We start from the raw sequence: 13,310 nt of genomic DNA, 5'->3' as shown, positions 1-13,310 counted from the left end.
TAAATTTTTTATTTTTGAGATGAAATCTTCAGAGTTTTTGATGAAGGAGGAGGAATTGCCAACTAGATGTTTTAAAGAAGCTGCAAGATATTTAGACAGATTGTACGTAGGTGAGTCAATACCTTCCACAATAGGTCTTAAAGGAGTGTCAGCTTTGTGAATCTTAGGCAGGCCATACAAACGCGGAATGAGGGAATGGAGAGAGAGAGAGAGAGAGCGAAGAGATAGTCTTGTGTGTCTAGGAAGTTCAGAAGTTGATTTCAGAAGATTGTTTGTACGGTTATAAAGTTCTCCTGTGGGATCATTTTTTAGAATAGAATAGGTATCAGAACTTAATAAGTTGTTTAAAACATCTAGTTGGCAATTCCTCCTTTTCCAATGTCGCCTCAAACCAAAACACAACCAGCTTCAGTTTCCAGGAGTTTATAAAGTCGTCTGCAATTGTGGTAAACCTTATTATGGACAGACTGATAAGTCTATTTCACTACGTCTTGAGGAACACCAGCGTGACATCTCTTACAAAAGAACCCATGCAACTCTAATCTAGAAGAGCTTCAACACCAGATAGACTAGAATCTTACGACCAATATCTATAAATGTGGTGACGAACTTGAGAGACGTATCGTAGAATCAAAAGAAATAGTTCTGGACCCATCAAACATAAACAACAATTTAAGCTACAGTTTGCCTGATGCCCACAGCGCAGTGATTGAGTTTTGGCGCTCTCGAATCAGTTGCCACTCACTAACAACTCTCGCTAGTAGTGCCACGCGGACACCAGTTCAAATATGACTGTTGCTATTCCTATTTTGTTAATTTGAGAAGTCCATGTTATTTACTTTGTTATTTTTCCAGTTTTTTGTTATTATTTACACACCTGAAGAAGTCGGCGTTCCGACGAAACTAGTCGTGTTATATTAAATTTTCTTACCTTTCTCGGTGTTCTTAGTCAGTATAATTATTAATTTTAAAAAAAATTATATATGTATATATATATATATAATGTCAATCTCTACTACAGTAAAAATGCTTTGTACGTTTTTCTAGATAATTCCTGAACCCTGCTCTACAGAGTAAACAAAGAACTATTTTAAGTCAGCTTGAACCTATAAAAAGACAGGTGGTGTCTGCGCACCACTGATGAAAATCCACCTGCCATCTAAAACATCCTCAATGGGATTCAGATCCTGCAACTGAAGAAGAAGGGCAATTCAATTATGTTAAATTCGCTATTACGTTCCTGTAGCCATTCCCGAAAAATACGTCTATAACTTGGCGCGTTTTCCTTTTGGAAATGTCAATAATATGTAGGAATGTAGAGAGATATACTTGCAGCTCCTCCTCTACTAATATCAGCCTAACGAGTAAAAACATGCCCTTCAAATTACTCTATCACTATACTGCATAACAATTGCCACTCAGTATAAGGGATCTGTCGTAATTCCAAGTTATTGTCGCCATGCACTTGTTCTTCTGTTCGCATAAAATAACAGTAATCAGGATTCATAAATTAGTGAGCCTTCTTCAATTCTTTGGTATCCAATACTGATTATTCCCTCTCTCGCCTTAGCTGCAACTACTTGCTTTTATTGAATAATCATGCTTCCACAATGATGGTCTGCCGTTATGGTCTTTTCGCGATCGTATACTTGTGCATGGTTTCATGGATGACTGAGACATGTCTATGCAATCATTCAACCAATCATAGCACATCTATTAATCTTCATGATTTTTCTACCTCTTAAATTAATTCGTTTTGTCCACACATTTTTCAACCCACAATCATCTTCCATTTCCAGTCACTCAGGTCACATATTGCTTAGATACTGTCTTCAAGAGACATTCTACTAGAATTCGTATGTATAAAACTAATACACAATGTTTCGCACCTTTACAGCCTAGTGTTTCACTAATTTCACTAATATTTGTGAAAATTTTATTTTCACAAATATAGACTGCGTAAAATTTTCGCCACAACAACATCCTAACAACCGAAGTTTTAACTTCTTCCAATGGATCTATATATAAAGATCTAGACCCTGTTGTCAGCTCTATCTTTTCCTTAATCCACCTGCAAAATGATGTGATGCTGATTGTTGTTTCCATAGTACCACCACAACACAGGAAACACAGAATTGTTCACGATGTTAATGCGCACAATAGTAATAACAAGGTTAATTTTCTGGGACAACTTGCTTTTCTTCAAACTCTGAAAAGCAGCCCTGAACCACTTAACAGATAGGAAGAAATTCTCTAAGTAAATAGTATTCTTTCAGCAGTCGCCATACTCAATTTTTTAGATGATATAAACACGCGCTTGCCATCTGAAAAAAAACTCTTTGTACCTCATCTTTCTGACTATTTACCCTGCTATCACTTTTTCGACATTTTCCCCTCAGAAATATCTGTGTTCGAATCCAGTCTAGGATACAAAGAGCTTTTATATGAACAGACAGTGAGGTAGCTGATCTCATGCGGCGGTGACAGGGTTTTCCAGCCAGAAACTCGGGATTTCCTCCAAACCGGATTTTTAGAAATGACGGAAGATATAAAGGAAAGTTATGACGCCAGTGAATTACGGTTGTTAACTGAGAGCATTCTTCTGCTGGTTTCCCTACTTTTGAGGTCTGAAAAACCAGAAAACTCATTAAGAAAAAGCTTACATAAACAAAGTGGATATTAGATCCAGCATTATTTCAAAGCCGAATGTAGATACTATGAAAGTTTCGTAAGGTAAGTTAACTAGGGAGATTACAGGAATACACTCCCCGGGATTCACGAGTTGCCTTAGTGAGGACTACTTAAAAGACATAGGCGATGCCCAAGCATTTTCTATATTCGTCTTTTATTAGTCCATTTTGATAAGGTTTCACTTACATGACAGCTGTTTCGAACTATTTGGTCCTCTACAGAGATCAAGTAGAAATCATAAGGTTTCTTTTACTTTCTTTAGGTTTCTACCTGATTCGAAACAGCTATCAGATCAGTGAAAACGCGAAATATAGACACTTAGGCGTCGCCTATGTCTTTTAAGTAGTCCCTACTACTTAAAATTCGTGAATTCCGGGGAGTGTATTCTCATAAACTTTCTGGTCAACTTATCTTACAAAACTTTAATAGTTTCTACATTTGGATTTGAAATAATGCTGGATCTAATTCGGCGATGCAAAATTATATAATTTTGCATCCCGAACCGAAACCTTTTAGATCTTTATTTTAGTAATTGCTTGTCAAGGTTCCTCGTTTTAAATTGAATTCTAATACAAGTCTTTCCTAATAGAGACATGCGCGGTAAGCATAATATAAAATTTAAATAACGGTTTCACTCAGGCAAGAACAAACTAAATCGAATGTATTAATCCTACATATTTCTCTCAATATGTCATGAGTTTCTTTCAGGGAGAAAACAGAAAAACTGGTAACAACATTTAAATTCTGAATACAAGAGTCATACAGTCATACAGTAATATTACGTGTATTGTGTCTGTCCAGTAGGAGGTCCCGAGAACTGAAAAGTTCTCGGGACCTCGCCCACAGATGACAACACTATCGCAAAGATTTTTTTTTCAAAGTTGGTACATCTGTCATAAGCATCACTGTGAAATTACAAGTCAATCTATCAAGTAGTTTGTTTTATACAGCTGTCTGAAGCATCAGCGTTGTCTGTATCCCTTGAAATGGATAAAATTGAGTATCGTGCGGTTATAAAATTCTTTGTAAAAGAAGGTTTAATGCCAAAAGAAATCCATTCGAAGTTCATAAAAGTTTATAGGCACTCTCCTCCTTCGTTTTCGACAATTAAGAAATTGGCTGCCGAGTTTCAACGTGGCCGTACCAGCCTTGAGGATGATCCACGTGAAGGACGTCCAAAAAGTGTAACAACTCTAGAAATCATTGATCAAGTGCACGATATGGTATTGGATGATCGGCGAGTCTAAGTGCGTGAAATTGCTGACACTATATGCATTTCAAAAGAACTTGTAGGATATATTTTGCATGAAAACTTGCAAATGAAAAAGCTTTGCGCAAGATGGGTGCCGCGCTTTCTCGCAGCAGATCAAAAACGCACTCGCATGAAAATCATTGATCGGTGCTTGGAGCGTTTTAATAACACTGATTTTGTGCGTCGATTTATTACTATGGATGAGACTTGAATTCATCCTTGCACAGAATCCAAACAGCAGCCAAAGCAGTGGACAGAAGCCTATTGTTCAGCGCTAAAGAACACGAAGTGTCGGTTCCATCAGCAAAAAAGTCATGGCATCAGTGTTTTTGGATGCTAAAGGCATTTTGTTTATTCATTATCTTGAAAAGGGTAAAACAGTAACTGGGGAATATTATTCCGATTTTTTAACCAGACCAGGCGAAAAAATTCGTGAGAAAAGTCCCGGTTTGCAGAAGGAAAAAATCATCTTTCATCAAAACAATGCACCTGCCCACAAAGATGTTTTGGCAATGTGAAAATTAAGGGATCTGCATTATGAATTGTTGGAACATAATGAAACTTGTTGAAACTATTCCCCAGATTTTCCTCCCTCTGAATTCCATATCTTTCCAAAACTAAAACTCTTCCTCGCTGGTCAGCGTTTTTCTTCGAATCAAGAGGTGATTGCAGCTGTTATAGGATATTTTGCAGTCTTACTGAGAACCGCCACAGGGACGGGATAAAGGCGCTAGATCATCGCTGGAATAAATGTATTAGTCTTAAGGGAGATTATGTTGAAAAATAAAAATTATTTTGAAATTATAAATTCGTTTTTTCATTGTTAGGCCTAGAACTTTTCAGACCACCCTCATATATATATATATATATATATATATATATATATATATATATATATATATATATATATATATATATATATGTAGAAAGTTTTTTACCTTGGGTATGATATATGTTAAAGATACCAAGTTATTTTAAATATAAGCCTTTTTTTTTACTCCATTTAAATTAAGGGATCTGCATTATGAATTGTTGGAACATAATGAAACTTGTTGAAACTATTCCCCAGATTTTCCTCCCTCTGAATTCCATATCTTTCCAAAACTAAAACTCTTCCTCGCTGGTCAGCGTTTTTCTTCGAATCAAGAGGTGATTGCAGCTGTTATAGGATATTTTGCAGTCTTACTGAGAACCGCCACAGGGACGGGATAAAGGCGCTAGATCATCGCTGGAATAAATGTATTAGTCTTAAGGGAGATTATGTTGAAAAATAAAAATTATTTTGAAATTATAAATTCGTTTTTTCATTGTTAGGCCTAGAACTTTTCAGACCACCCTCATATATATATATATATATATATATATATATATATATATATATATATATATATATATATATATATATATATATATATATATATGTAGAAAGTTTTTTACCTTGGGTATGATATATGTTAAAGATACCAAGTTATTTTAAATATAAGCCTTTTTTTTACTCCATTTCCCAAGTAAGCAAACAGACAAGTCAGTCAAGTTTGCGTCTGCAAGTGTTGCAAGTCTAGCTGACCCTGCACGCAGTGCAAGTCCAAGGCAACTCGTGGTAAACGTAGAATAAGCTCTGATCACTATTCTTAATATTTACCCTTAATGCAAAACACATCTCCTGGAGGAGATGTATGATGCTATGTATTAAAGGCAAGGGCCACCACCCAAACCGGTTTCGACCTTTGTTGAGGTCTCATCAGTGGGAGCCAGGCTAAGAAATACTAAGTTTTAAGTAATACAGAGCTTATCAATATTTTACCAACACAAGTTACCATAAGGTGCTTTGACCTTATTAAATAAAAATCTCAGGATGAGAGATAGATGTAGAAAGCTTTTTTTTTTTATTCTTATTCTTATTTTTTATTTATTTATTTTTTATTTTCTTATTCTACGTTTACCACGAGTTGCCTTGGACTTGCACTATGTGCAGGGTCAGCTAGACTTGCAACACTTGCAGGCGCAAACTTGACTGACTTGTCTGTTTGCTTCCTTTGGAAATTGAGTAAAAGTTATTTTAAATATAAACTAGGTTTATATTTAAAATAACTTGGTATCTTTAACATATATTATACCCAAGGTAAAAAAAAAAAACTTTCTTTCTCTCTCAAGACACCAAGTAATTTTATATAAACTTGGTTTTTAGTTGGGAAATAGGATTAAAAACTAAGATATATATATATATATATATATATATATATGGGAATAAATTTTTAACTTGGGAATATTGTATATTAGGATAACCAAGCAATTTTATATGCTTGGTTATTTTAGCTCCTAATCCCAAGTATGCAAACAATTAAGTTTGCGCCTGAAACAAAGTTCAAGTCTAAAGATGGTACAACACCTGTGCAACTCATTGTAAAGGTGGATAAAGATCTGATCACTATTCTTAGTATTTTCCCATAATGTAAAGCACATCTCACTAGAAGATGTATACTGCAATGCATTATGGGTGGGGTCACTACCCAGACCGGTTTCAACCTTTTTTGAGGTCTCCTCAGTGAGTAGCTAGACCCTAAATACCAAGGTTTTAGTAATACAGAGCGTTATCAACTTTACCTATATAAGTTGCAATAAGGTGTATTACAATAGATGATGATGTGCTTTACATTATGGGAAAATACTAAGAATAGTGATCAGAGCTTTACCCACCTTTACAATGAGTTGCACAGGTGTTGTACCATCTTTAGACTTGAACTTTGTTTCAGGCGCAAACTTAATTGTTTGCATACTTGGGATTAGGAGCTAAAATAACCAAGCATATAAAATTGCTTGGTTATCCTAATATATATATATATATTCATTTTTCTAAATTAACTGACTTAAAACCCGAGAATTATAACACAATGACATTTATTTGAAAAAACGCAACATGTTTCGTCAAGAACGACTTCCTCAGGCGATAAGAACATAGAAAGATATTAAAACACACGAAATTAACATTGCACACTCTAAAGCTATACAATTATAAAGCCATAATATTCGACTGTAAATTACAGTTATGAGCTTGAACTACAGTCCGAGTTAAAGTTCTATTGTTGTACACCTGTGCGTGTGTGGAACCACGCGATTTCCAGTATCTAATAGTAGAGTTGAAAGAGTCAGGCAAATTATAGCTAAGATTGTTATTCATGTGAAAAGTGTCCAAGGTGATTTCTTTTGACTCGACAATTCGGCTCTCTACTTCATCATGGCAGATGTGTAGGTTTGAAGTTGATGTCCAGTTTATTTCATGTTGGTGGCTTTCGTTGTTCGTGTTTATTGAAAACAGGACATGGCTTGACGGAGCAGTTGCTCTGGTTCTTTTATAAGCAATGTCTCGCTGGTGCTCTTCGAGACGTAGTAAGATAAATTTCTCTGTCTGCCCATAGTAAGGCTTTCCGCATTCACAAGTGACCTTGTATACACCTGGGAATTGTAGAAGGTTGTGAGGTTGTTTATAGTTGTTGAAGTGTGATCTTATTTTTGGCATAGTCGAGAAGCACGTTTTTATGTTAAACTTCTTTAGAATTCTACTCAGCTTTTTGAATAGTGTGCTGATATATGGCAAGACGATATGACCTTTGGAGTCGTCCTGTGTCTCTACGTTGCTACGTTGACGGTGGGATAATTGGTTGTTAATATTTTTTAGAGAGTAGCCATTGTTTTTAAAGGTCCATTTAAGATGTTGTAGTTCCTTTTTCAGTTCTTCTTCATCTGACAGTACAGATCTTGCACGATTCGCTAGAGTTGATATAATACCCAACTTTTGCGCTGGATGGTGATGGGATGACGCATGCAAATATCTGTCTGTATGAGTTGGCTTTCTAAATATAGAGACTTTAATTGATTCAGGCGTCTTGGTGAGTTTAACATCTAGGAAACAGATGGAACTATTTTCTTCAATCTCCATAGTCAATTTTATATCTTGATGGCGGTTGTTTAAGTGGTCGAGAAACTTGTGAAGATTCTCAGTACCATGCTCCCATATGAGGAATATATCATCCATATATATATATATATATGGATTGTAGTTGATATACTCCAGAGATTGCTAAAGGCAGAAGTTATCCTTTGCAGAGTCCAAAAAAGCAGAAATCTTTTTAATATGCCTAAAGAACACCTGAATGCCAACGAATCGAAGCAATTTGGCTATTCCTTCAGAAATATCCTTAATATAAGGAATGGTAGTACGATGGACCACTTCTTGTGAGGCAACTGACAAGGAAACCCTATAGCTATTGACAACTTTGTGGACATAAGATTCGCTCAATCTTTTAGCGATGAAGGTGAAATTAATATAATTAATTTCTTGAGACAGAACTTCAGTAGAGTACAAAGAGTAAGCTCGACATACAAGAGTCTTAAAGAGCACCAGATTTCTGACACGGATGATGATGATGATAAAAACTAGAAGTGAAGGCTACCATCTGGCTGATGAAGAAGAAAGAGGTTTAAAAAGACAATCCTATAATCTTCTAATTCAAGAGTGAGCTGGATGCAATGATAGACTCATAATTTTCACAACGAAACCTTTGAAACAACGAAATCATCTACAGTCTGAAGTTATCATTCCTATGCGAAATGGTTCTTCTCCACACTTTTCGTGCAAGTTTGTATTTTAATTAATACTTTATCTCTGATTTCAATTTTTGCTGTTAGGACTTTAGTGAATTTTAGACCGTGCCACTCTATATCATATAGTTATGTATCTCATGCCCTTTCATTATTGAACCATCCAGTTATTTATTCTACTGGTTTAATTTGAAAGTCATACTGAAGATCTAGATACTGGAGCGAAAATTGTATATAAAAAAAAAGTTTCACGTAAGTCCTCAGTTAATAATTATTTATTTCATTACATTCCTGTGTGTGTGTGTGTGTGTGCGTGCGTGCGTGCGCGCGCGTTAATTCCGAAGCTATTTTCTCATCACAATTTTCGTTTACTATCACTTGTGATTTAATTCCACCTGCTCAACATTTTTTCTTAATTTATTGTCAGATATTAAACATTAAAAATAAAATTGATATTAAATAGATATTAGATATTACAAATTACTTTAATTTTTTTTAAAAAAAAAGCATTTCTTGTTTAATGATTCGATTTTTGTGTGCAATAGTTATTATTATTATTATTATTATTATTATTATTCCTGATACCTCCAAGGAGTCCGAAGACTCATCGTGGCAGGACATCTACAACTGTCTCTGCACCTAACCTCTACTACGAATCATCATCTCTATCAACGCCATCTGCCGCCCACCTCCAACACCACCACAACTAGTAATTTTTGTCTGTAAATTGCGTGTGTTCTGAAGGGCCGATTTGTATGTATGCGGGATGAAAAACCCGAGTTTCCGGGAGAAAAAACCCTGCTACCTCCGTATGAGATCGGCTAACTCACCTTCGATTGAAATCGACCAGATAAAGATTCCTCCCGTCGCGACGAGAATCGAACTTAGGCCTATTCCAATCGAAGGGCGCAATGTACCGTCGTTCTTCCAATTGCGCTACGGAGGCGCTTATTTCAACATTTATATATCTGAAAGGAAATATGACCGTCATTGTACTCTAACTGATTCATTGATGATTCTTGTGTAATGCAACAATATAAATTTTAAAACAACAATAAATAAATAAGCAAAATAGTTTTTGAAACCCCTACTTATTGCATGTCTTTGTTTAAAATTTAATGTCTTAATGTTGACCATTAAAATATGTGAACTATTCCGTTCATTACATACATTACATTACAAAAAGCAAAACAAACAAACAAAAAAAAAATGTAATATGAAAAAGCAATATGTACCCAGAATCTACGGCAGCTATAAATTCACCTAAGGAAGGGTCACTACTCAGAACAAATACACCGATTGGTAGAATACATCGTATAATATATCTGGAACCTCCACCCAGCTGCGTTCTTCATCGATATAGCGAAGGCCTTTAATAAACTTATAAATTTTAAGTTTCAAATAAAATTAGTTAAACTAATTAAAGCATACTGAGCGACAGAGACATGCAAATCAAACTAAACAGAACAGTGTCAACCAGGCGTAAGATCCGTACAAGCGTGCTACAGAGCTGCCTCTTAGCACCTCTTCTGTTCTCGATCTACGCAGCTGATATCCCCCAACCCGAGAACGATCATCATAGCACTATATGCGGATGACATTGCGATACTAACAAGATCTCTCAACCCTCAACTGGCAATTAGAAGGCGCAAGGCAGTATCAACCCACTAGAAACTTGGCTAACGGATTGGAGGATCAAGGTAAACCCCTAAAAGGCTCGGCCATACTATTCTCTAGAAGAAAAGTCACCAGCAAGGACGATACTCAGCTCTACGGAGTCAAGATCCCATGGGAGACAGAAGTTAAATATCTCGGAGTGAAACTAGATAAACTCCTATTTAGCAATCACATTAAACTAACAGGAGTGAAGAAATCCAGAATAATTGCACAACTCTACCCCCTGATCAACTCAACCACAAAAGCAAATTAGATCTACGAAACAAGCTAACTCTCTACAAAACTGTAATTCGGCCAGTTATCACCTACGCTTCTCCAGCATGGAGTCATACCTCAGAAACGAACATACAGAAACTACAAAGAATCCAGAATAAGTGCCTAAGAATGATCCTGGACGCTCCATGGTACATAGGAAACTCCCAGATCCGTAGAGAAGTAAACATCCCTTCTCATTTCCGTGATTTAGCTGAAAAATTCTTTTCCAAGGCAGACCTGCACTCAAATTCACTGATCAAGCAAGCTAACAACTACAGTGAAGCAATACACTGCAAATATAAACGACCGAAATCAATTCTACTTTGAACCGAACATAGATAACTTCATGACCCAAGAGGACGAGCGGAAAGCTCAATAATACCTCATCCATTGAATCACTTACACAGATAAAGGGGAACAAGAAAAGCATTTTTGCTTCACCCATCCAGCGTAACGTTATAGGTTATACAGACTGGTTTCGACCTTTATTGAGGTCTCATCGGTGGAAGCTAGACCCTGGAGAGATATCAGATTGAAGTAATTCAGAAGTCATCTATATCTCATATACAAGTAGACAAAAGGTGCTTGATCTTCTTAATAAAAATCTGTGGATGAGAGAAAGATGTTTGAAAGTTTTTTACCTTGGGTGTAAAATACGTTAAAGATACCAAGAAATTTTATACTTGGTATTAATCATTAATCTTTGTATTATGGGATACATACGAAGGTAAGGGATATGAAGTTATTAACCTTTATATACAAGTAGCTCAGACGTAAATATATTTCACGTGGAAAACTTTGTTTTGCTTACTTGGGAAAAGCATTGAAACCAAGTATAAAATTTCTTGGCATATTTCTTGGTATCTTCATTATATATGATAACAAGATTAGTATAAATAAAGTTTTCTCCGGATAATCTTAATTTCCGTGGCAAGATTGCAAAAAATAGCCAAAGATAACACAGGCATAGTATGGTCGGGGTATATGGTTATGCAAACTAGAGAGCTGTGCATTTTGCTGATGCTGTTCTGGCAAATTTTCAGAGGATGCATAATGCAGATAGTTTCCGAAATAGTAGCAGGTGCTCTCCCTTGATAAACTACACGAGATTTGTAGGGAAAAAAATGAGGCCAAGAGATATACTTTATCTTTAGGAGGTGTTAACATTGTACTATCAGGATGTGAGAATGTCAGGTGGATGTGATATGTGACAATCATGTGAGAGTGTCAATGTGTACTATCAGGTGGAAATATGGAAGAACAGAAGTTGCATCCCAAGTCCATGAATTGCATGGGATCATTTGTTCAATTACTGGTTTATTCTTTGTACTAGTTCTTAAACTCGTACAAAAGTACCTGATGTTCTAGATGTGATGTCTTTTCTGACCAAAAGCAGTCGCCTCTATCGGCTGCTACACAGCGCCTCACAAAGAAAAATTAGGTTTATCAATTTATCTCATCTTCTTTATACCCCCTTTTACCTTGCGGTGTCGAGGGCTTATTAATCATCGGACTCAAACCGTTCACAGGATAAGGTATTCAACCCTATGCCCCAGTGTATCCTATGTCCTGTAGTGTTGAGTTCTCAAGGCCGGTTTGCCTGCTTTGCAGGATGAAACCCCTCATCATAAACTGGTGAAAAAACCTACTGTCCTCGCCCAAGACCGGCTAACTTGGCTATGGATGAGGAAGATACTTCAGCTCCTCACGTCACCGACGGGAATCGGCCCTTCCTTTCCCAGGCATATGGTTGCGAAGCACACAGCTACTAGGCTAACAGTGCGGACTTTTTTTTTTTGCATTTAAGCATTTATTTTTTATTATTTAGCTGAAATTTCACGCATACTCTACTCTGATTTATTTGATGGTTGCGATCACCCCCATCATCCTTGTTTTGTATGTACCACTGCTTCTAAGATAAGGAAATATTGGTTGCAGAGCTTGTTAGATAGAAAGAAAATGGGAAATATACTGAAAACTCAAGAGAACATTTTCATAGTATGAAAGGAAGCGGGAATACTAGGACATTAGCAAAAGCTGATGTCCTAGTGATATCAAAGAATACGATTATTATTATTATTATTATTATTATTATTATTACATGACACCTCCAGGAAGTCCAAAGACTTATCGAGGGAGGGCATCTACTCTACAACTCTGTCTCCACCATTCATATTCCACCAAGTAACCGCAACTACACCAACACCATCTACCACCCACCAGCACCACCACTAGTATTTCCACAGACAATCACAAACATCCATGCCTACGGCGGGATTCGAACCCGCAGCCATTTGGCTGGAGAGCGGATACGCTGACCACTCGTCCAACCAGGCCGGCAAAGGAGTTGGTAGCAAATTTTAAATTCATAGCACTAGGCACCCAGAAGAAAAACTGTTATACATTCTATTCTAGTTGCCAAATAGAGAACATTTTGCTAAGCTGTTCTTCGACCAGTTCACGAATTATCGATCGATGATAGTACCATTCCTCCTAGAAACTCGGGTTTTAATCCAGTAACTCAAGAAAAAGACCATAGAATTCATACTATTTCGGACAGTGATATATAGTTTTAGGGTAAGGGATCATGAGATGGTAGCAGTTGTCTGTCAAACTCTCTTCCGGGATGCCAAATAAAATTATTCATAGCTTTCATCTTGGACCAGCAATCTGTGATTGCAAAGGGTGGAAGCCGGCTGCCCTTCTGTCTTCAAAAGTTTATTAGGGCTAACAGGACGATCCTAATCTATCTCTCTCTCTCTCTCTCTCTCTTTCTTTCTATTTTTCTCTATGAGTAATGAAAGGCGTTAGCGGATTTTTTTTACATACCTAAAAG

This window comes from Typopeltis vanoorti, chromosome 21, assembly GCF_054136105.1.
Source record: "Typopeltis vanoorti isolate ZY-2024b chromosome 21, IOZ_Tvanoo_1.0, whole genome shotgun sequence".
Classification (NCBI taxonomy): domain Eukaryota; kingdom Metazoa; phylum Arthropoda; class Arachnida; order Uropygi; family Thelyphonidae; genus Typopeltis; species Typopeltis vanoorti.
This window is presented reverse-complemented; position numbering follows the sequence as displayed.